This window comes from Schistocerca piceifrons, chromosome 7, assembly GCF_021461385.2.
Source record: "Schistocerca piceifrons isolate TAMUIC-IGC-003096 chromosome 7, iqSchPice1.1, whole genome shotgun sequence".
NCBI classification, from domain to species: Eukaryota; Metazoa; Arthropoda; class Insecta; order Orthoptera; family Acrididae; genus Schistocerca; species Schistocerca piceifrons.
Window position 1 is genome coordinate 343516984 of NC_060144.1, and position 25288 is coordinate 343542271.

The window sequence follows — 25288 nt, forward strand, 5'->3', positions numbered from 1 at the left end:
ATTACATAGCCTGGGTGATTTTCACGTAAGTTATCAATTTACGGTTTTGAATCCAGGCATGTCAGTCAACATGAAAATTGTACATAATGACGTCTTTTATGTTGGAAGCTTACCTGTCCTAACCAGGACTGAAGCAATGCTGGAGAACACAATGCTACAGTGTTCCGCTAGCTCTGAGCAGTCTGCTTTCCGCAACGCTGCGGCGAGGACGTCTTGTTTACGTCCCGTTCGCACGGTCGCAAGTGCCCATAGTTGTTTACTACTGCGTTGTCGCTAGTTTAGAGTCCATCACTACCGACGCAACATGGCACATTCATACAGACAAACCACCATCAAGATCAGTTTTCAACACGATCATGCACGACCGCGAGTTTTTGAAGTGGAACGTTTTCTACGTGACGATGTTAAAATTGAACCGCGAGACATAATTGGTATCCATCTCTCTATTACGAGCAGTGTTGTCTACGTCAAGATAGTAAGTGACGAAGTGTGCAACAGAATCGTGCGCGCACATGCGAACGATCTTAAATTCAAACATTCTGATGGCCATATTGGGGCAGTCTCTATCGATCACGCGCGGCTTGGCCTCCTTACGATACGCGTCTTCGAACTCCCTTTCGAAGTACCACCGGACGTAGTCACCGCGGCTTTCCAGCCCTGCGGCAGAGTGGTCAGCCATATGGCCGAAAAAATAGACCACCTTTACGACGTACCCCGTTCTTAACGGGGTACGACAGATTAAAATTGAACTGACCAAACATGTTCCGTCATATCTTGTCATCGGCGGATGTAGGGCGATCATTATGTACGACGGTCAGCCACGCACTTGCACTGGTTGTGGCCAAGAAGGGCACGTCCGGTCGGACTGTCTCCGACGACGGCTTACTCAAATCCCGACAGGTGAATCTATGACTCCTTCTACGGTGACGACCCTTCCTCTCAATTACGCCGAAGTTTCCGATGCTGACCACATTAGTCCGATAGCCGCCCCCGATAGCGAGACCATGATGGATTCTACAGTACAAGATCCGGCCTCTACAACGGCGCCCCCACCTGAAGATAATCAACGACCGATCTTGCAAGAAGGCGTGGATGCCAGGATGGACATTGACCCACGGGTTGTGCCGACAGGGGTTTTTCTTCCAGACATCGGAGCAGCTGAAGAAATCCACCCACATTCAGATACTGAAACACACGTCCGTAAACAGCGTTCCCCGCAAAAACACGAGAGACGGCGGCGTGCTCCATCGGACGAGTGTTTGCAGCGATCGTCTGATATGGACTGTGGAAATTCTGACGACGGTACCGGCGGTACAGAGGCCGCTGTAACATCAAACTCAACAGATCGCCGTGGAGACGGCTTCAGCCCCTCCGACCCCACAGAACAGCAGTATCACAAGCAGACAGCCGCTGCCGATTCCCAGCCAGCAGAGCTGATGGAGTCAGCGCCGAGTGCCGCAGCAGCCACTAATAGCCACCAACAGCCGTTGGTATTTCATGGCGACTGGGCGGACGACTGTGAGGAACACTCCGTGCCCATCGTGTCGGACGACACGGGAGGAAATTTACCCCACCAGTGTTGATCCTTTCCCGCCATCAGTTACAGTGACGAGACAGCCTTACAAGGATGTTTATGGCCAACACGGATGCTACGGATAGACCACAAACTTATCGCGTTGCAACTATAAACGTCAACACTGTACGGACGCGCGCTAAGTTATCCTTGCTTCAGGATATGTTGAACTCTGCTTCCATCGATCTTCTCCAGGAAGTGTACGTCGACGACTTCCCAGGCATGTACGGTTACGATGCTTGCGTCTCTCCAGCTTCCCCAACAGGCAGCGGTGTCGCTGTACTTCTTTGGGAAGGGATAGTGGCGGACGATATCCTGTTTCTGCCTGGAGCAAGAGGAATGGCACTCACAGTACTGGGTGTCCGCCTTATCAATATCTACGCACCTTCCGGGACGGACAAACGTCGCGAACGTTCACGATTCTTTGCGGAAGACGTCGCCCCGCTCTTCCAAGGCCGCCACGACCACCTGGTGTTTGGAGGTGACTACAACTGCGTACTGGTACCCAGAGACCAACTCCCACGACATAATCCGTGCCCGGAACTCGAGACGATAATTCGAGGCCTGCAGATGGTGGACACTTGGGAACATCTTCACGGCCACCGACCGGGATTCACGCACTTCACGAGTCACTCTTCCAGTCGTATCGATCGGATTTATGTCTCACGCTCTCTCGCCGCTGGAACACAGGAGGCGGAACTGTGGCCTGCAGCGTTCTCGGACCACCCAGCTTACGTTTGTGCCGTCACCCTGCGGCGGCAACAAGTGTGGAGAAGCCGTAGCCCGTGTAAATTAAACATCTCTCACCTGCCGTACCCGGATTGCCGCCAAGCTGTTGAGGATACGTGGCATTCGTGTGAAAATCGCCTCCGTGCATATCCCACAACGATCCGCTGGTGGTTAGACTGTGCCAAACCGGCCTGAGTCGAACGTTGATAACCTACGGTCGCGACCACGCTACTTGGCGAAGACATACACTCGGCTTTTACTTCCGGGTCCTGCGCGACTGCGATGTTATGGCGCCGTCCCCGGAACGACAAACGGCGGTCCACCGTGCTAAGGCTCAGATCCTCGCTCATATGCGACGCCACCTAGAGGGGGTAGTCATCCGCTCGAGGACGCAGGATCGGATTCTGAGCGAACGCCCGTCAATGTTCCACGTCCTTCGTGAACGTAAACGACGCCAACGAGCGCTGATACGCTTCATCGAACGGAGGACGGTCGTCGCCTCACCACGCAACAAGACATAAACACAGCGTTCTACAATCATTATTCCCAACTCTATTCCGCTCAGACCCCTGATCCGACAGCACTGGAGGACGTCTCTCAGACGATTTACGGCACCGTCACCCCGGCAATGGAAGCGGCCTTGATGGACGAAATTACAGAAGAAGAAGTGATCGACGCCATTAGAAAAGGAACTGTCAACAAGTCTCCGGGTCCTGATGGCCTCCCCTTGGAATTTTACCGGACTTTTCAATATTTATTAGCCTCCCGATGGACGGACATCTGTCGCAAACTACTTTCCCCGGACGTGCCGCTCCCTGCGGCCCTTGTGGAAGGGATGATTATTCCTATTCACAAACCGTCCGGTGGCTCCCGACTGCAGGACTACCGCCCGTTGACGCTATTGAACTGCGACTTTAAGATCTTTTCTCGACTGTTGGCGGCGCGGATACGCCAGACCTTTGGAAATGTTATCTCACCCGATCAAACGTCATTAGGAGGCGACAATATATATTCAAACAGCACTCAGTGAATATCGCGACTTGATCTCACTGGCGAGGGCATGTCGTCTAAAGGGTGCACTGGTGGCAATCGGTTTTAGTCAAGCTTTCGACCGAGTGGACCGCGACTATTTGGAAGCGGTCCTCCAACATATGCGGTACCCACAGCCATTCGTCACTGTCGTCATGCGACTACTCCGTGGCGCGACGTCCAAGGTGATCGTCAACGGCCGACCTTCGCAGCCCCTCACCATTTCTCGATCGATACGCCAAGGCTGCCCTCTGTCCACTTTACTTTACGCTGTGGCCATGGAACCACTCCTCTGCGGCCTGCGCCAACGACTAACGGGTATGACGTTACGAGACCACATTTTCCGATGTAAGGCGTACGCTGACGACCTGGTGATTGTCATCCGCAACGGTGACGACTCCGCTAGCGCACTGAATTGGATAGCGAAATATGGCATGGCCACTGGTAGTCGTATCAACGTCGCAAAATCGGTGGCGATGAACGTAGGGGTTGGATTGTCTGAGAACAGGGGGTGCCCTTACAGCTCAGAGATAGTTGGAAATGTCTCGGGATTGATTTTACAGACGATATACGACGGACCGCTGCTCACAACTTTCGACGGCTTTTACGAAATGTTCGAACTGGAATTGCCAACAACCGCCTACGACCCCTGGACATCGTCCAACGGACCCAGTGTGTTAACACACATTTAGCGTCACGCATTCTGCACATCGCCCAGATATTACCTGTACCGGTGATGTTAGCTCGCCGTATACTTGCGGCTTTTGGGTCCTTCGTGAGTTCAGGAATGCTTTTCAAGATCAAATATGAGACTCTCACCCTTCCCCCGGATCGGGGAGGGCTTGGCCTTTATCACGTTCATTACAGAGCAGTCGCCCTATTGGTGAGCACATTAGTCAAACTATGGCACCGCCGTCCGGACAGTCTGACCAGTTTGTTAATAGGTGAACTAGCACCGCTTTCCCTGTTGCCACCTGTGCCGATACACCACGTCCCCTCCTTGCTCTTCTACATCGGTGTCTTTTACCTCGAACTCAGTTACGTTTGACTTGCCTTACCAGGGACTCAACTGGCGACGGCAAGGTGGACGACCCGATAACGTCGTGGAGAGGAAGCACCCGAACGTCAACTGGCGAGTAGTGTGGAGGACAATTCACCACGTAACACTGGACACTGACGTCACGGCGATGTGGTATATCACTGTCAACGGTAAGCAGGTGACCAGATCAAGGCTACATGCGATCCACATGGTAGACTCACCCATGTGCACGAGCTGTGGCGTTCAGGACAACGATGAACATAGTCTTAGCTGTGGCGAGTCTACGGCAGTGTGGCACTTAATGAGGCAAATGTCAGCATACTTCCTTCGGGTAACGCCGAATCATATCGACCCCAAGATTATCTTATTCCCGGATAAGACGTATTACCCACGCACTAAAACTAATGCAATGACGTGGCTTCGTGGACATGCAGTGCATTATTTGCTTCAAGACGGCACTAAAGATACTTTAGACTTTTGGAAATATTTGCAGGAACGACAATGCAAGATCCTCCGTAACCCAAAGTATCGACAATATTTTTCCAATTTTTTGTGGAGTGCGTTCCACGACCCTCCATGTAGCTGGAACATCACGGGTAAGAGAAGCTAAAATTACCAGACAATGATAGAACACTACACGGTCCAACGTGGGATCTACTTTCATCATTACGAGAAGTCATACCTGGACGATACAGCAGATGGAAAGCTCGTTGTGCATCCTCACACTCTGTAGCAGTATTTGCCCCATTTCCTCTTTTTGTCCCCAGTGCAAAAAGGTCTTCGCAGTTTTTGTTTCCCATCCGGTGCAAGATGTAGCAATGGATAATGGTGGTACGGATTCCACCCTTCAGTTTTGTTTGATGGTTTCCTTCGCCCTGCACTTTGCACTCTTTCTTTATGACTTTTTCTACAACTATTAGCATGGTTTTGGTTTATGAAACGTCCCCTTAGAACAATTATACAGGACTGTGCTTAAACTGACACACAATATTTTTTTTTTTTTTTTTTTTTTTTTTTTTTTTTAGCGCAACGCAATCTGACTTTCAATAATCCCTACAAAAGAATGGCCCTGACTAACATTAACCTATACCTTTCACAAATCACTTACCTCACAAAAATCTTCGTTACTCGAACTACTGAAATACAGCAAGCGCCACTACTGCCAGCTAAATAAAAGATTCAAACTACGGAAGGCACTAACTACTGATAGGCATAGTTAGCAAATGAAAGATTTAGATAGAGAACAAACAATTTATTGACCTCAATAGTGTTCAAAAGTCATAATGTATATAGCAGTTCATGATATCCAGTGTTACAAATTTCAAAACTCCGCCATCTCTCTCCCCACATCCACCACTGCTGGCGGCTCACCTCCAACTGCGCAACGCTACGCGCTGTTAACATCCAGCTGCCCAACACTACAATGGCAGACAACAATGCAAACTAGCGACAGACTGCACACAGCACAGCCAGTGATTTTCATACAGAGCGCTACGTAACGTTGCCAATAAGAGCACATAAACAGCCTACTTACATAGCCCCCACGCTCCCCACAAGAAATTTTACAAATTGTTTTGGGCAGTGGCCAATAATGATTTGATAAAATTTTTCATAATTACGATAACAAAGATATCAAATGCACACACTTATTGATACAATGTTGGTCAAAAGCTAAAATTTTCTCACAGTCCATAAAGACAGTCCTGATCATTCATCACAGTAAAATTGCAGTGTTTTTCTCAAAGTCTGAGCAGTAAAAGACAATGCACACGGAAGGATTTCCACGCAGTCTTGAAGAAGTAGTGTTGTCCTTCCAACAGAAAGACAATGACAATGCTGACTCTTGACATACGGACAGGTAATGGGTCACAACAGAGCAATCCCACAGCAGAGTCATTCGACGTTTTGAAGAATATTGGTAGGTAGGTAATCACAGAGCCGACCCACTGTAGTCCTGGTAGCGATTACGGTATTGGTGGGCTACCAGAGGTGCAGAACCACTGCAGTCCTTGTAGAAATAATGGTATTGGTGGGCCATCAAAGATGCAGACCCACTGTAGTCCTTGTAGAAATAATGGTATTGGTGGATCATCAAAGATGCAGACCCACTGTAGTCCTTGTGGAGATGGCCAGCAGCCATCTGTTGTGACTGTGCAGGTGCACAATCACCATTGAAGAGTCTTGCAGATAATATAGCAAGTCCGTAAGCACCACTTGTGCACTCACAAAATTTTTTTTTGAAATGCCCTTAGAACCAGCAATGCTGTTGTCCAGTCCCTTGCAGAATTATTAACACATGTGCAAACACTAACAGTCCCTACTTCTCACATATTGTCCATATACTATGACCAACAGAAACATGTGCAGTGAAATGGGACTTACAAGTTAATAATATGATGAACTGGTGTCAATTACAATTTTATAACATAAGAATACAATTAAAAAGGTACAAAATACATCACTAAAGAACATAACAATAGAGAATTGAAATAACATATACATCAGTGTTACTGGAATTATGACATTACATACATAAAAGATCAGAATAACTTTCGAAACATCAACTTCACACATGAGCATTAAAACAGAACAGAATAAAAAATGTCTAAACATCTTTACAAAGAAACTAACATATTATCAGAAAAATTGGACAACATAACTCTTATTAGCTAAACACATTAAGACCACAAATTCACATAGTGTAATAACACAAAAATACAGGACAGGGTTTGTTTTGAGTGTGACATTTGGTACTGCAGTCCACCCCAAAACTTCATTCCATATTTCTTTCCTCTTATTTCAACATTTGTTTCCACCAAAAAAATTCTATCCAAGGATGCTTTCTGTATTTATATGTTCACACATTTCATACCTCATTATTTATTTTCCATTATCTTATCTCATCATTTATTTCCAAGAAATTCCTACCTAAGCCTGTTGTCCCTAAACCCTACTTTTTTTGTTCATATCCTCTTTCAAAATACTTTTTTGGCCAAACCATTTTCTTATAGCTTCTCAATGCATTTCTTCCAATTCATCGCAACTCATTCTCTTATATAGTCTACCCCCTCTTAAGCTAACTTAAAGCTACTGAGCTCATATGCTAAACTAAGGGACGAGGCAATGCAGCAGCACAAACCAATTAACACAAACAGCAATGACAAAAAAATGGACATTTGCAAATCAATTGCAATATTACGACTAATATAAGGCACTGAGCAGCAAACAAGAAAAATAAATCAGTAGTAAAACTATCTTAACTGAGTAATACAAAGTGATATTTAATAGCACTATACCTGGCAAACAGCAGCAGCAAATGCTATAACTACCTAAACATGACAAAGCTTAAGCAGAAAAAATAGTACACTAAAGACAACAATGCATATAAGGGAAATGTCTATTCACATCTTAATTATGATGTAATTAAAGTGGTGCACCACAAAAACTAATTCTACAAAAAATTACTAAGTACTAGAAAAGAAAATTATATATGCAGTTACTGTTATTAGTCCCTTCTTATTGTTCTTTCCATTCCAAAAGCTCCTTTTTCGAAGAATGTGTATCATAAAATAATTATTTAATAGATCTGTTGACAGAAAGTATTCACATTAGCAAATGCATTTAATTTTATTTTATAAAACCAATGATGCAACACACCTGGAAAACAGATATCAAATAAAATAAGCAACTATGTACAAAGTGAAGCATAAAAATATCATTCAGTAGTCATGAAGCATTTCATAAGTTAGTAGAAATTCTCTCAATTCTCGTAGAAAGACACTTGTCATAATCAGGTGTGCAGATGTACGAATATTTCCCATCAATTCATAAGCATTTCAGTAAGTAGCACAAAGTATGATATGTTTCCAAGTAATGAGCGTGTCGTATTTGTAATGCTTTCTACAAAGGAATGTCAATAGCGAGGTTAATGGTCTCTCTCTTATTTTCTCCGCCTAATGGCTTTTTCTCCAGGCAGGTGACACACCTGGGCGTCCACGACGCATTATGTGATGGTCAATTAACTTTCTTACCGAAATATTTATGACAGCAGTGACAGTCTCACCTAAAAATATTTCACAGGTCGAGAATTTGCGTTACAAATGTGTAGAAACAAAATCCTATAAATATAACGGTGTTCAAAAAGTTTTCGTCGGGATTGTGATAGATTCACACATGTACACACATTTCATAACTCTTAATGTACGATTCTAGGTTTCCAACAACCTTTTCATAAATCAGAGTCCCTAACCACTACTACATATTCGTCGACACTTCTTCAATATTTCATCATAATAAATACATAGCATACTCAAATAACTCATATAGCATCAGCTTATTGATCATAAACATACCGCAACAGCATAATACACATAGTCATCGTAATAATAACATCATAACACCTCAGTCAACTCTCAAAATCGTCGTAGCTTCCTCCAATAATTTCAAAACCTAAAAAAATTCTCTGCTCATTTCAATAGTGTCATCTACTTCAGACGTACTTTGAAATCATGATCCCATACCAAATATATCATCCAAAGCTCTCATACTATCACAATGGGTCCGAAAAAATATGAACAGTTCACAAAGTACAGACAAAATACAATTTCGTAAGTGTGAAGTAATCCAACTCTGTAATTGCGTAAACATGTGTCACTGACGTAGTAAAAAGTTTGTCTCTCTCAGTTAAATGATGAGATAACTGTGTAATTTGTGTGTTAGAGAAATATGGTACCGGTGTGTAAAGTTGTATAAGCAAATATCATATTAGCTAGGGCTCCTTGTGCTTGCCAAACACATGGTACACAAAGTAAGCGTGCACCCCCCTGAGGATTAATGTAATTATACCCTCAGGTGTTACAGATTACAGCAGTGGAATGAAATGTATCACGGAAAACTTTTTTTGTAATTCAAAAATCTTTAAAAATAAATGTTTTAAGTACAAAATTAATCACTCAAATACGTGTACTGTAGCGCTAAACTGTGCGTCATGTTGTAAGATAACCTCTGTGGAAGTGTCGTAGTTATCGTCCTCCGAAAGCTAAGTTCTGCAGAAGCCAATGTACTTACCTCATGATAAACAAAAGTGAAATGCTTTGCGTATAGATATCTTAGTTATTACGCTTATTGCCGTGATGAAGAAAGTACTGGTGCTGTAACGTATTGTTGTGCTACAGAAAAGGCTGTCTCATTGTAGCTATAACACAAAGTTACTACTAAAACATGTTTTACTTTCCAGAATAATACAGAAAAACTGTGCAGATATAAAACAGAAACACTGCAAAAGCAACATTGTAAATTGTCACTCATTAGTAGCGTCGTGATAAAATCGTGTAGCTGTCACATAAACTAACTACTGTGTCGCCTGGTATCTCACAGAAAGTACTTTAAATCCAGAATGTATTTTCAAGTAAACCAAAATGCTGCATTAAAATCTCATTAGCAGTATATGTTCTAAGTATGTGAGCCTTATAGTCGTTACGTAATCGTGCAACTAACAAGCAAGAATGTACAAATACAACACTGTGTCGTCTGTTCACTATAACAATGCATTCGTAATTTCTGTTTAAAAATGTTCGCTAGGTTCTAGACTGGATATTTAACGTCAAACATTGTTGCATTTTAACAGTTTCTTAAGTCTGACAAAGCATACTATAAATGTGAAGTGAAAGTTTTATGCCAAAGACAATGTTAAAAAGCAGATTATCTTTCAATAAACGGTTTTACATGTGAAATGTGGTGTAAACCTTTACTCTTCCTAGTACGCAGAGTTTCAACTTGAACGCAATTATCATGCGGTATACGTCGGATTCTGTAAGGTCCATTGTAAACTAGAAAGAATTTGTGACTCAAGTGTTTCTTCTTATGTGACAATGAATGAGCTTTAATGAGAACTTTCTGTCCAGTATATAATTTCTTTGCATTTTCTTTACCATGTAGTTTTCTCCTTTTGTCTGCTGCAGATTTTATATTTACAATAGCCAAATCTATTATGTCTTTGTGTCGAAGTTTACGTGTATTCGGGAAAGGTACAAGCTCTCTGATTCTGTTCGGTGGTTCCATTTCAAAATTCGGTGCACCTTGCCAATTTCTTTCATACTTTCCGTAATGCGCTGTGTTATTATTTTGTGCTTGTTCCGTATTTCTATGTCCCTCTTCCTGTACTGGAGCGCGAGTGTCCTCTGAAATATGTAATTCTTGTATTACTGGTGCCAACTGATCTTGTACTTCCCGGATTTCTCTTTTATACTGTGTATTGATTTGATTTTGATTTTGTTTGAATTTTCTAATTTGTTCATACTCTTCAGTGTCTGTGAAGGCTACAGGTCTTGTGTCATTCAGATCATTATCTACCTTTGTAGATAAGTTAGTGAACTGATCTGAAAGTTCGGCTACTTTATCCGATAGTGAAATTATTTCCTCTGTGTGTTTTTCTGAACCAAGTTTCAGAGTGTCCATTTGTGTTGAAATCGTATCTACTGTGTCCTTTAAGTTTTCCTGAGTTTTTGCAAGTTGCGTAACCGAATCGGTAGATGCAACTGAGTCAATTTTAGCTTGGAAGGTGTCGTGATTTTCATGACAATAGTTTGCAGTTCTTTTATGGCTGCTTCGTGATTCTGTAATGCATTTTCATGACGCGAAAAGATAGGTTGGAAATGCTCACAAATTTGTGTTTTTACGTCATTGCAGACTTTTTGACATTTCGATTCGATGTTATGTAACTCAGTAGTTAAATCTTCACGTGTTTGGTCAAGCGTGGTGTCTAACTTTTGAAGATTTTGTTCCATTGTGTCTAACTTTTTAAGATTTTGTTCCATTGTGTCTAACTTTTTAAGATTTTGTTCCACTGTGTCTAACTTTTGAAGATTTTGTTCCATTGTGTCTAACTGTTGCTGTGTTTGTCTCTGATTTTGTTTCATTTGTAGCATTAATTACAATAATAATGTATTTGTGTCTGGAATCTGTTCCTCTATGCTTTTCGGCAGTGAATTTGCACCGGCAACATTCACATTTTGACAAGCGGAAAATGTGTCTTGACTCATTTGAGAAAACGGTGAGAACCCAAAACCTGAGTCTACAGTATTTGCAATATTGTGTTCTGTCATTCCCGATTCCTGAGGCGAGCTGTTGCCGACCGATCGATCGATAATGCTTCCCTGTTCACTACCTGTTTCACTGTCTACACCATTATATGACGCCCGCTCCATTTCCCTATGCACAATTACCAAATTACTACTTTGAATGTCCGTTAATTCATTACACAGTGGTGCTGATAAGCTACGCTCGTCATCACTATTATTTCTCAGTTTACTTTGGAGCCTAGTGTTACGTTTTTCACACGCCATTATTGTCACAATATTTCACACGATAACACAGAAAAGCACAATTTGAAGAGCAAAAATAAGAGAACACATTAACATAACACTGAAAAAAATATCTAGTTAATTGCAAGCGCAACTGCGAAATACTTGGTGCAAATTTACATGCATGCCACAACTGTTTTACTGTACAACAATGAAAGACTGCAACTACAAAGAAGATTCTCTCTACAATTACACACTAGTAATAAACTAAAGCTACACTAATTACACAAACTACAAGAATAAATCAGAAGATTCCAGTGACGTATCCTCGGCTAAGGGTCGACATATGAAACGTCCCCTGTGCTTATACTGACACACAATATTTTTTTTTTTTTTTGGCGCAACGCAATCTGACTTTCAAAAATCTCTACAAAAGAATGGCCCTGACTAACATTAACCTATACCTTTCACAAATCACTTACCTCACAAAAATCTTCGTTACTCGAACTACTGCAATACAGCTAGCGCCACTACTGCCAGCTAAATAAAAGATTCAAGCTACGGAAGGCACTAACTACTGATAGGCATAGTTAGCAAATGAAAGATTTAGATAGAGAACAGACAATGTATTTACCTCAATAGTGTTCAAGAGTCATAATGTATATAGCAGTTCATGATATCCAGTGTTACAAATTTCTAAACTCCGCCATCTCTCTCCCCACATCCACCGCTGCTGGCGGCTGACCTCCAACTGCCTAACGCTACACGCTGTTAACATCCAGCTGCCCAACACTAGAATGGCAGACAACAATGCAAACTAGCCACAGGCTGCACACAGCACAGCCAGTGATTTTCATACAGAGCGCTACGTAACGTTGCCAATAAGAAAACATAAACAGCCTACTTACAAGTTAAGTGCGCCCCAACTCGACGCAACGAGTGCACTTACTAGTTTTCAGTTCCTAACTGTTTAAAAAAAATTAAAAATAAATAAATGAATAAATAAAATAAAAAATCACAATAATACACCAACTGCATCCTTTGTACCACATCACATCCCCAGGATGGGAGGGAGGAGACATCGTGGCCAGGCCTCGGGTCGCGACCCCTGCCCACCTTGCCTCCGCCAGCCCACTAACTGATCCATCTCCCACAAAAAAAAAAGCGCTAACGCGAGAAAAAAATAAAAGTTTTTTTTAAAAAAATAGGTAATGCATTCGCTTGTGGTGTGGAATCTGCATTGGATGCCAGTTCCAGTCTCACTGAAGGACACATTTTTACCCATTTTATGACAGAGCTACATGCAGTCATCTCCGAAATCAACAAAGAAATTTTATTTATTTTGTTTCTGAAATACCAAATTTCCTTAGTACTTAAGTGTGACACAGAACAGCAAGTAAACACAGATATTTTCGAAGTCCAGAATGAATAATACGAGTGTCTTACTAACTTATGCTGGTGTAGGCACACTCCTGTTGCAGGTACTTTAAGCTTTTGTTGTAAGGATATCATGGTAATTTAAATTTCATTCGGATTAGGAGATTACATATTTTAATAGCATTGTCAGTTATTTTATTTAACAGAACTGTGAACACAGAGAGATTAATCATCAACATTATAATCTCTCGCATTATCTTAAATAATCTGACAACGCTCAGGTAGGTGATTCAACACCTGTGGAAACCTACTGGATCTGAAATAAAGATGTTGTCAAACACGGTTCGAAGTGCAGTTTCGTACGGAGAGGAAATTTCCGATAAAGAGCTTGAAAGGAAGCAATTGAGGGCATAAGATCAGAAGAATTAGTGCATGATGGATGACTTTTTAAACTTCTGGATAGATTTGTTAGTGAAATTGGTTGAATGCGTTATTGTGTAGTATCAACACGTGATGAAGTTTAGTAGGTCGTTTTTCTTATACTGTCATATTTGTTGGGAAAAAATACTAGCTCTCGTGTTATCTCCCCTACGGAGGTTTCCGCAACGCCCAACACCCTTCTTAAAGCCACCAGAGGCAAAATGTTTTGTTGACACTGCCATTTGCTCGAGTACATGTCTTTTGTTAAGGGTCATCCATTATTATTATTATTATTATTATTATTATTATTATTATTATTATTATTATTATTATTATGAGTCATCAGTCTTCCGATTGGTTTGATGCAGCCCTCCACGAATTCCTTTCTTGCACCAACCTTTTCACAACCTTTTCATCTCACTCTAGCAAATGCATCCTACATCCCCAGGTATTTGCTGGATGTGTCCCAATCTCTAAATTCATGTACAGTTGTTACCCTCTACAGCTACCTCCAGTACCGTGGACATTCTCCCTGATGTCTTAACAAGTGTCCTATCATACTGTCCTATCTTCTTGTCATTCTTATCCTCGCCGATTCTGCAGAGAGCCTCCTCATTTCTTACCTTCTTAGTCCACTTAATTTTCAAATTCTTCTACAGCACCACATCTGTCTTCTGTTCAGCTTTTCCCACAGTCCATGTTTCACTACCATACAATGCTTTGTTGCAAAAGTACTTTCATAGAAATTTCTTCCTCAAGACCTATGTTTGATAGCAGCAGACTTCTCTTTGCCTGAAATTCCAGTGCTGGTCTGCTTTTTACCTCCCCCTTGCTTCGTCCGTCGTAGGCTATTTTCCTGCCAACGAAACTGAATGACTTACTTCCTGATCCCCATCTGTAATCTTAGTTTCTCGCTGTTCTCATTACTTTGGTTTATCTTAGATTTAATCTTAATACATATTCTGTACTCATAAGAATTTTCATTCCATTCAACTCATTCTGCGACTCGTCTTCAGTTTCATTGAGGGTAGCAATGTCATGAACGAATCTTATCATTGATATCCTTTCACCCTGATTTTTAATTCCACTCTTGAACCTTTCTTTTATATCCCTCTTCGATGTATAGATTGAACAGTACGGCCGAAAGTCTACATAAGTCTACATCCCTGTGTAACACTCTCCTTTATCCAAGCACTTCGTTCGTTTTTTCGAGTCCTATTTTTGCCTCTCGGTTGTTGTACATATTTTACATTACCCACCTTTCCCTATAGCTTACCCCAATTTTGCTCAGAATTTCGAACACATAGCCACATTTGGCATTGTCCAGCGCCTTTCCTAGATCGAGAAATGCTATGAAAGGATCTTCATTTTTCTTCAGTCTTGCTTCCATTATCATCCGCAACGTTAGAAAGGCCTCTCTCGTGCCTTTAACTTTCCTAAAGCCAAACTGCTCCTCATCTAACACATCCTCAGTTTTCTTTTCCATTCTTCTGTATATTATACTCGTCAGCAATTTGGACGCATCAGCTGTTAAGCTGAGTGCGCGGAAATTCTCTCACCTGCCGGCTCTTTCTGTCTTCGGAATTGTGTGGATTATGTTTTTCTGACAGTCTGATGGTGTATCGCCAGTCTCAAACATTCTACACACCAAAGTGAATAGTTGTTTTCATACTACTTTCCCCAACCATTCCGATGGCATGTGATCTATCCCTTCTGCCTTACCTGGTCTTAGATCTTCCTAAGCTCTTTTAAGTTATGATTCTAATAGTGGATTACCTATCTCTTCCCTGTCGACTCCCGTTTCTTTTTTCTGTCAAGCTGTCAGACAAGTCATCATCATCGTAGAAGCCTTAAGTGTACTCTCTCCACTTATCCGCTCTCTGCTCTGCATTTAACAGTGGAAGTCCCATTGAGCTCTTAATGATAATTCCTTTGCTTTTAATTTCACCGAAGGTGCAGTGGAAAACACCTTCTCGTCCGTAAATATAACTTGCTCCCAGTACGATAGCGGTTTCCTTCAGCAGGCTGGTGTCAACTTAAACCTGGCAGCTCTATGTTCCTCCTTCAACATTTCCTTAGCCGCTGATTTCGTCTATAATTTCAATTCTCATTGAGACGACGACGAATGGTGGACCTGCTGATAACTATCTGAAGGATGTTCCCTATAGTGCTAGTCCTAAAACGGCCTTCTTCACTGCAATGGAGTATTGTCCTGATCCTTCGGGGTAGTCCGTAAAAGTCCAGTGCGACGACGACGGATGACGTGGCCTTCCTCCTCCATCCTCTTCACATAGAGATGCATCGTAGATTTTCTGTACTCTAGGGAACGGCAAATGCTGATACAGTATCCACCGCCATAATGCGCAAGAATACGACTTTTATCAAATTCCTTGAGCTTTTACATTTTTCAGCAAGGACCTATCGACAAGGTAGGAGGAGACAAAATGCCATACTAGGGGCAGAGCACTTGCTTCGACTGAGACATGAAAGTCTCTTGCCCGGTGTTGACGGGTAAATACGATATTGCAGTGTCTGTGTTATTCTGAATTACGATGCGAAGTTCTTTTAGACATGCAAGCATGTATTTGTGGCTCTCCAATTGTCACTGTCTCCTGCCTCACAGCCAAAGTTGCTTTCATTCTGTCCTACTGCTACTGTCTCCCTCTTGTTCTCTCTTAGTGCCGCTATCTCATTCACTCATTCTCACTGCTGTTGTCTCTTGATATTGTCACTACCTCTCGCTTGCTCGTGGTCTGGTCATAGACTTCATCCCTCATTATCACTGGCTCTTGCCCACTCCCACTTTCTCCTTCTCTTTATTTCTCATCTCCCTGTCACTGGCTCCTTCACTCTTTTTCTAGCACTGTTCTCTTACTGTGTACTATGTTCCAATTCCATCGAGTCACTCTCCTTCTCTCACACTGCCATAGTGTCCTTCGCTTTTTCTATACCACAACCGTCTACTATATTCTATCTCTTTCCCACTACCACTCTCGTCATCTTTCGCAGTACAAAAATGCATGAATATGTCCGCATGCCAAAATTTTCGGGAAAACCTTTACCTATGCTGAGGAAGGTAGACTGAGACAGCTGTTATCCCACTTTTCAATTGGAGTATTTTGAATTAACATGAACATATTCAAATTTTAAGTGCTCCAATATGAAAATTTTTCCATTGGTTTCCTTCTATTCCTTGCCACAGAAGGGCATGTCGATCATAGGAAAAGAACTTGATGCGTCAGTAAAATTTTGATAGTTTACTTAAGTGAAGTTGTAATAACGCAAAACTTATTTTACACCTCAGTCCAGATTCTACGTGGACAAAAATTTTGCATGTACTTCAGTACCACAACGTGAAATTACCAGAACCCTTCCGATGACACTTTACATCATACTTCACCGTGCTACGTCAATTTATAAACAACGTTTTCACCTAACACCGCTTTTTATCTGCATATTTGAGGTGTAACTTCGAACCTCTGCATCTAGGAAAGGATAAAGATGGCTAGAATATTTTCAAGATTGTTCCAGATCACTATCTTCGGAATACATCGTAAGACGTTCAGGCATTTACTATTCGTAGTCGTCTTGAAATCCCCGGGTAGGTTTAGTAAAAAAAAATGTTATTTCAAAATATTAAGCCCACACGAAATACATTTTTGACGAATTGTACCCGTAAAATTTACCCGAATACTTCATTAATTGAATCATCACGGGTGTAGCCGTCACTTTAAATCTTGGGATATCACGGATTGGGGGTTTTCTCTGAAACCACTTATCAATTTACTGAAATGCCTCATTCAGCATTCATTTATTTAGTCATTCATATATTCACAGGTATACCCGTCAGTTTAATTAAATCATCGGTTCATCACGAGTACATTCGTCATCAGTCAATCTATTTATTTTTACGTGCATATTTTACGTGTACGACTAAGGTAGCTTTGAACCTCTGCATCTGGGAAAGGGATAAGGGTCTATCGAGAAAATAATGTTACTCAAGACCGTTCTCTTATGAATATATTAGAGAAATACTAGCGATTTGCTGTGCATAGCCATCTTGGAGTCCTTAGCTGCGTTTTGGTCCGCTGTTGACGATGAAAACGTAGTAAAGAAAACATTTTTTGGCGTTTTCCGAGGAAGCACCTGTGAGTTCTTAGTGCCTCCGTACGTTCTATCAAGCCCACCGTAGATCACGCCAAATGCAAAAAGAACCAAACGGTCTGCTCCATATTCCTAAGTTGGAGGATGTATTTAATATTCATACTTTGGCCCTGTAGTGTAAGATTGTGACACTGACCTGATCGTTCTGTTTGGTATACCAACAGAACCCGAGGTATGAGCACCAAAGAATCCCGTTTTCATCTGCGTTGTATTGGAGCGTATTGGTTAGCAAGCTGTTGCACGCATTACGATAAATTACTGTTAAGCCGGACTGGGCCCGGAGAATATTAACTGAACACAGCTGACTATGAAATAAATTTAGAAACCAATCTGCCGTAGTAAGTGATGATGTTCTAAAACACCAATAGTCGGTTTAAAGAATAGATAAAACTTTCTTAGACTAAGCACTAAATATCGACCAGTAACACCAGCCTCACCAGTTGGATTACAAAATATTCATAAATCATTGAAAGTAATACGTTCACTTTCTTATTCCACACAATGTCGTAAGTCAGAATGTTACAGGGAAACTGTTTCCACCCCATGCAAGAACAGCTCTCTCTCGGTACACAATCTAGTAGCTTCTCGACAAGTGCACTGGGACACTCAATACACGATCCCACTCGCTATTGAAACCCGACGCATAGCCAAGTACGGCAGCACAGTTGTCTTCGTTCGAGCGGTATGGCGAAGTTTGCCCACAGGAAAAATTCTTCTGCGTCTGAGAGTGCGGTACTGCTCGTCCAGTCCGTGAATCGTCCTCCCAGCATTTTAGGCCGCCGTTAGCGCCACGCCTGCCGCACTGATCTCGCTGAGCGGGAATTAAAATCCGCCGGTACTGGTGAGCGAAATGATCCAAAATTACCTAATATTCGACGCAACAGAAATGAGTTTACTACTGCTTTTATTATACGAAGAGAAAAGACGTAGCTTCTGGATCTTTCCCCAAGTTACTTACACACGAATGTGAAAGTGCAATTAACCTTAAAATAGGAGCCAGTGTTGCAGTGAACACAATCACATTTTCTCTCTCAAGGCTACAAAATTAATTCAAAAGTTTGAAGCATTGTTCCTGAGAGTATTTAGTTGCAACATGAGCTCTACTCGCCCAGGTGCCGGATCAAATTATAAAGCAGCGTACATAATGTGAAGTAACTGCTGCAATCATTAACGTTTAAACTTAGTTCGCAGCTACGTAACTTGTGTTACGAGAGCTACAAGCTGATGCGTCTAGACCTGAAGCAGAAAGTTTCACCCAGGCAGTCAGATGTTATCATTATTTATACACTCCTGGAAATGGAAAAAAGAACACATTGACACCGGTGTGTCAGACCCACCATACTTGCTCCGGACACTGCGAGAGGGCTGTACAAGCAATGATCACACGCACGGCACAGCGGACACACCAGGAACCGCGGTGTTGGCCGTCGAATGGCGCTAGCTGCGCAACATTTGTGCACCGCCGCCGTCAGTGTCAGCCAGTTTGCCGTGGCATACGGAGCTCCATCGCAGTCTTTAACACTGGTAGCATGCCGCGACAGCGTGGACGTGAACCGTATGTGCAGTTGACGGACTTTGAGCGAGGGCGTATAGTGGGCATGCGGGAGGCCGGGTGGACGTACCGCTGAATTGCTCAACACGTGGGGCGTGAGGTCTCCACAGTACATCGATGTTGTCGCCAGTGGTCGGCGGAAGGTGCACGTGCCCGTCGACCTGGGACCGGACCGCAGCGACGCACGGATGCACGCCAAGACCGTAGGATCCTACGCAGTGCCGTAGGGCACCGCACCGCCACTTCCCAGCAAATTAGGGACACTGTTGCTCCTGGGGTATCGGCGAGGACCATTCGCAACCGTCTCCATGAAGCTGGGCTACGGTCCCGCACACCGTTAGGCCGTCTTCCGCTCACGCCCCAACATCGTGCAGCCCGCCTCCAGTGGTGTCGCGACAGGCGTGAATGGAGGGACGAATCGAGACGTGTCGTCTTCAGCGATGAGAGTCGCTTCTGCCTTGGCGCCAATGATGGTCGTATGCGTGTTTGGCGCCGTGCAGGTGAGCGCCACAATCAGGACTGGATACGACCGAGGCACACAGGGCCAACACCCGGCATCATGGTGTGGGGAACGATCTCCTACACTGGCCGTACACCACTGGTGATCGTCGAGGGGACACTGAATAGTGCACGGTACATCCAAACCGTCATCGAACCCATCGTTCTACCATTCCTAGACCGGCAAGGGAACTTGCTGTTCCAACAGAACAATGCACGTCCGCATGTATCCCGTGCCACCCAACGTGCTCTAGAAGGTGTAAGTCAACTACCCTGGCCAGCAAGATCTCCGGATCTGTCCCCCATTGAGCATGTTTGGGACTGGATGAAGCGTCGTCTCACGCGGTCTGCACGTCCAGCACGAACGCTGGTCCAACTGAGGCGCCAGGTGGAAATGGCATGGCAAGCCGTTCCACAGGACTACATCCAGCATCTCTATGATCGTCTCCATGGGAGAATAGTAGCCTGCATTGCTGCGAAAGGTGGATATACACTGTACTAGTGCCGACATAGTGCATGCTCTGTTGCCTGTGTCTATGTGCCTGTGGTTCTGTCAGTGTGATCATGTGATGTATCTGACCCCAGGAATGTGTCAATAAAGTTTCCCCTTCCTGGGACAATGAATTCACGGTGTTCTTATTTCAATTTCCAGGAGTGTAGTACTTTTGTTAACGCCTTCGAACATATTCGCATGTCACATCTTCTCTTCCATAATCATACTCCTAGAAGTATGCACGATATTTTTCACCTACAGTACTTTGCTACAACAGATGTGTCATGTATATAGCAAATTTCTTTTGAATTGCCAAAGCTGTTCCTATTATGTCACTCTTTTGCACCCCGGCACAGGGGTGTGCCAGGAGCGTCTTACTGCCTCACCAATTTTGTCCGCGTAGCAAATGATACGTACACTAAGTGTCGTAGGAATTGCTTTGGGCAGTACAGAAATAATATGCTACAATGTCACCATCTCTACACGACATCCCACTGCCCACCAATAGAAATGAAACCTTATCAAAACTCTCAGCAATGGCATTTTTGGAAGTAGACTATCAACAGCAGACATGGTAACGGCTTAAAATCTGCACTTGCCATCTGAGAATGTGTACTGGACTCCCGCACCATTGACTGGAGACTAGCAGCAGCTGGATAGCGCTGTATCGTCCCATGCGTTTTGAGTGGTGCTATGACAGAAGAACATGAACTCCTTATAAATAATGGTGTTGCATTGTGTTCAGCGGTGAATCACGGGTATGTAGTATCCTGGATGATCATTGTTAGCGAGTGTGCCGGCGACCCTGGGAGCGAGATTATTCTTGCAATGTTTTGGAGGAGCACAATAGCGTTACTCCTGGTGTCGTGTTGTCTGAAGCCATCGGTCACGGCTGGTGGAGATTGCGTGATCTCTGATGGCACATCGGTACGTCGCAGACAACCTGGATTCCAGTGTCTTAACTTCTCATGCGACATTACCGTGGTGCGATAATTCAACAGAACACTGCTCGTCCACTTACGGCACGTGAATCTATGAACAGTCTGCGTGATGGAGAGACCTTCTTGTGGCCAGCAAGATCTCTAGATCTGTCAGCGACACAACATGTGTAAGGCCTGCTGATGCCAGTATCCAGAACATGAGGAGTAGCTACAACACTTGTATTCCGACTTCCCTCTGAAGAGGATACAATTTTTTATGGCACGCTTCTCAATTAAATTTGTCTTGATTCTGTAATCACTAAAACAACACTGCGTACCCTCTCAGTCCGTGAAGTTTCATTACGTTCCATCTTCCTCTTTTGTGTGATTCACTTCTTCTGTAGGAAATGTTTGTATGTACGTTCCACATTTTCACCTGAAGCGCATGATCTATTTCAAGCAAATTTTGTAAATATATAACTTTCTACTTGGAAAGAAGCACTGTGGGGCTATGAACCACGAACAGTGGTGGGGGGAGAAAAGGGCTGACAGAAAAGTAACTCAGAAAAATCTGGACCAATTTTACCCAAACATTTTACATGTAATGACAGGGTGGGGCAAATAAAGTGGATACGATCGGACGTGAATTTATACATACAATGGAGGTGGGAAAGACCTGCAATTACTTCCAACATGACGGAGCTACTGCCCATACAGCCGGCCGAACCTAGGAGCACATTTACACAATCTTCACCCCTGTTAGCGGAGGTCAGTCTGGTCCCTGTCCACGCTGGCTGTCCATGTCACTTGATCTGCCAGTGTGCGATTACTTTATTTGGGGAGGTCTCAATTCTAAGGCAGTAATTCTCGTAGTCTTCATGACCTGCCGCAGAACGTTTCGGATGAGACTGCAGCAATTCCAGCAGTCCAGCTTCGATCCACCTTCAGCAACTTGCTGCCCAGGACCCAAAAGTGCCAAGAGACGAATGTTGGTCACTTTCAACATCTGCTATAATCAGTTTAGTACTGTATTTCCTATCCTCTGCTGTGTTTCTTTGTACCCTGGCACTCTGTTCTCTGGGCCACATTGTGTTGTTTATATAATAATGTGAGCCGCTCATGGTAGCCGCTCGGTTTGCGGCGCTTTTCCACGGTTCACGCGGCTCCCCCTGTCGGGGGTTCGAGTCCTCCCTCGGGCATGGGTTTGTGTGTTGCCCTTAGTATAAGTTAGTTTAAGTTAGATTAAGTAATGTGTAGGCCTACGGGCCGATGACCTCAACAGTTTGGTACTAAAGGAACTTACCACAACTAAATAATAATAATAATAATAATGTGAGGACCATCCTTGGAGTCGAAGTTGAGCCGGTGAGATGTAAAATTATAGAATGACATCCGTCATTAGTACGAAATCCATACTTTTTAGGGTCGCTAGGTTCATTGCTGAGACATCTAAAAGGCATGTTTGACCATCAGCCGCTTTTATTTAACACCTAAATACCGACCGGTCTCAGTTATGGACCATCTTAACGGAAAAGGGTTAAAGTGGTTTAAGTCACAACATTACATTTGACGTTACTTAAGTAATATCTAGAGCATGTTATGAATATCAATTTACGATACAGGACATGCTCTACACGTTATTTAAGTAATTACAAATGTAATGTTGATGTACAATACGGTGATCTTTCCTTGTGGTCAGTCGTGGTCGATCGGGAATTTGACGACGAACATGTCTGACATCGGGTTCCCTTGCAGACCTGTATCGGGCCACTGTCATATTCGAATGCCCCACAAATCTGGAAATTGCATGAACTGACCATCCACCAAATGGAGCCCCTTACTTATGTCCTTTTCATACACTGTCAATGCCGATAACAGCGTCTCATAGAAGTACACGACGTCTCTGTGTCGCCTTACGTATCCTACAAGGCTTGAAAACAATACGAAAAATGAACTGGTAGCCTTTCTATCTTTCTCAGAGCATTACAATTGCGATCCAACCATGTGATTCATATTTCATGCACAATAATTTTTAAAACTATCTAGTGTGGTCGGGAGCAGCTTAAAGAGCTTGTGTGTTGCAGGGTAGGTTGTGCTAAGAAATAATTGTTAAGAAAAAAATTCGATAGGTTTCGCTGTTTAACGAGTTAATTATACTGAAGCTAGCCAATCAGGTAGTTGTGCGCCCAAATTTAAGTGACCTGGCAGAGGCGGTGTCTCCAAACTTCTTTGTTTGGTTTCTTAAAACCGAACAAGAGAGCAATACAAAAGTTAGAAATGGCGTGGGAGTATGGCTCGAACCCGAGACTAAGGCTAACCAGTCTTTCGCGTTATCATCTACGCTATGAGAAAAACAGTAGAGGAAGAGCATCAACTGGCAATAATTGTGTCACGCAGGACGCTTGAATCTCTGCGTGCAACTGCCAGACTATTTAACCGCAATGCTAATTAACTCGGGAACGGCGAAACGTGTCGAATATTCTTCTTAACAATTATTTTTCATCACAATCTACCTTGCAAAGCCCTTACAAGCTTTTCAGGCTGTTTCTCACTACCCTTTGCTGATGATGCACTGAAGACAGGTAATCGACAATTATTTTAATTTCAATACTTCTCTCATTTCCTCGCTGCTAAAGACTCAGTTTAGTGTAGGTCATTTCAATTTCAGTTGTCAATATTCAGTAATCCTTTCACTTTTGCTAATGTGCTTTCTCAGTCTTTTAGATCGCCCTTAGATTATTTTCGGCAAAAGAAGCAGAAACTAATTGCAACGTCTTCCACATCTGTTCTACAGATTACAGCAGCTGTGAATTTCCCTCGCTCTCTTCTATGAACTTTGTTTGGGACTTATCGGGTTCTATTACCTACTCTTTACCTATCCGCTCCTACAATATAATTGATTCCTGCGCATTTCTTTCACCTGTTGCATGTTGCTTATTGTTTACATCTTCAGCATAAATATGTTTATAATTTCAGAAACAATAGGTTTGACAACTGTTGTTTCAGTTAACATGCTTTAAATGTTGATCAGATGGGAGCTTCATCACAGCTGTCAGTGGCCGGCCACTGTGGCCGAGCGGTTCTAGGCGCTTCAGTCCTGAACCGTGCTGCTGCTACGCTCGCAGGATCGAATTCTGCCTCAGGCCTGGATGTGTGTGGTGTTCTTAGGTTAGTAAGGTTTAAGTAGTTCTAAGTCTAGGAGACTGATGACCTCAGATGTTAAGTCCCATAGTGTTTAGAGCCATTTGAACCATTTTGAAGCAGCTGTCAGTGTACCAACATACTAAAGTAATTACATTTGTAGCCTATAAAGCTGTTACTACCGTCGGAGTCCTAATAATTTTAGTAGTTGGTGCATAGCTTCGTAGCATTGCACCTATATGTAACAGAGACTTTAGTCATCAGTAATATATTCTCCTTCACTATTTACAACAGTCTGCCAACGCTAGAGTACCTTGTCGATTAGGCGACTGTAGAAATCACGCGGCTTTGAGACGAAGAACTCTTCGAGCCATGTTTGGAGTGCTTTTTCATCTGGAAAGGAAGTTCCTTGGAGGTTGTTCGCTAGAGAGCGGAAAAGGTAAAGATCTGAGGCGCAAGATCATGTGAATATGGTGGACGTGAAACGACTTCCCAACCAAAATCCTGTGTAGTGTTTTTGCCAGTCTATCAGAATCTGGGCAGGCGTTATCGCGGAGTAGCGTAACTTGACACAGTCTTTCTGATCGTTGTTCTTGGACTGCATCTGGAAGACGTCTCAATCTTTGACAATAAATGTCAGCAGTGATGGCTACACGTGAGGGAAGAAATTCGTAGGATACCAGACGCATAACATTAGCTGTTGTGGGTGCGCCAGCTCTTTATAAAGGGAGTTAATGTTTCTTTTGGGCCAAATTATTCCTTTCTTTTCGCCATGTTAGCATAAAGACACTATTTCTCGTCACCACTAACGATACAGGATAGTCATGGTCCGTGTTGTTCACAAATCAATTGATGATAAGCAAGGAGAGATGCACACAGAGCCACTTGCTGATTTTTGAGATTTTTGCTTAGAACAAGTGGTACCCACATACTCGACTTCTGAACTTCATCCATTGATGCAAATGTCTCACGCTGGCGTAATTATCACAGGTCATCACATTGCAATTTCTAGATTTCTCTGACGTAGATCGTTGTGGATTAATGCGTTTTAC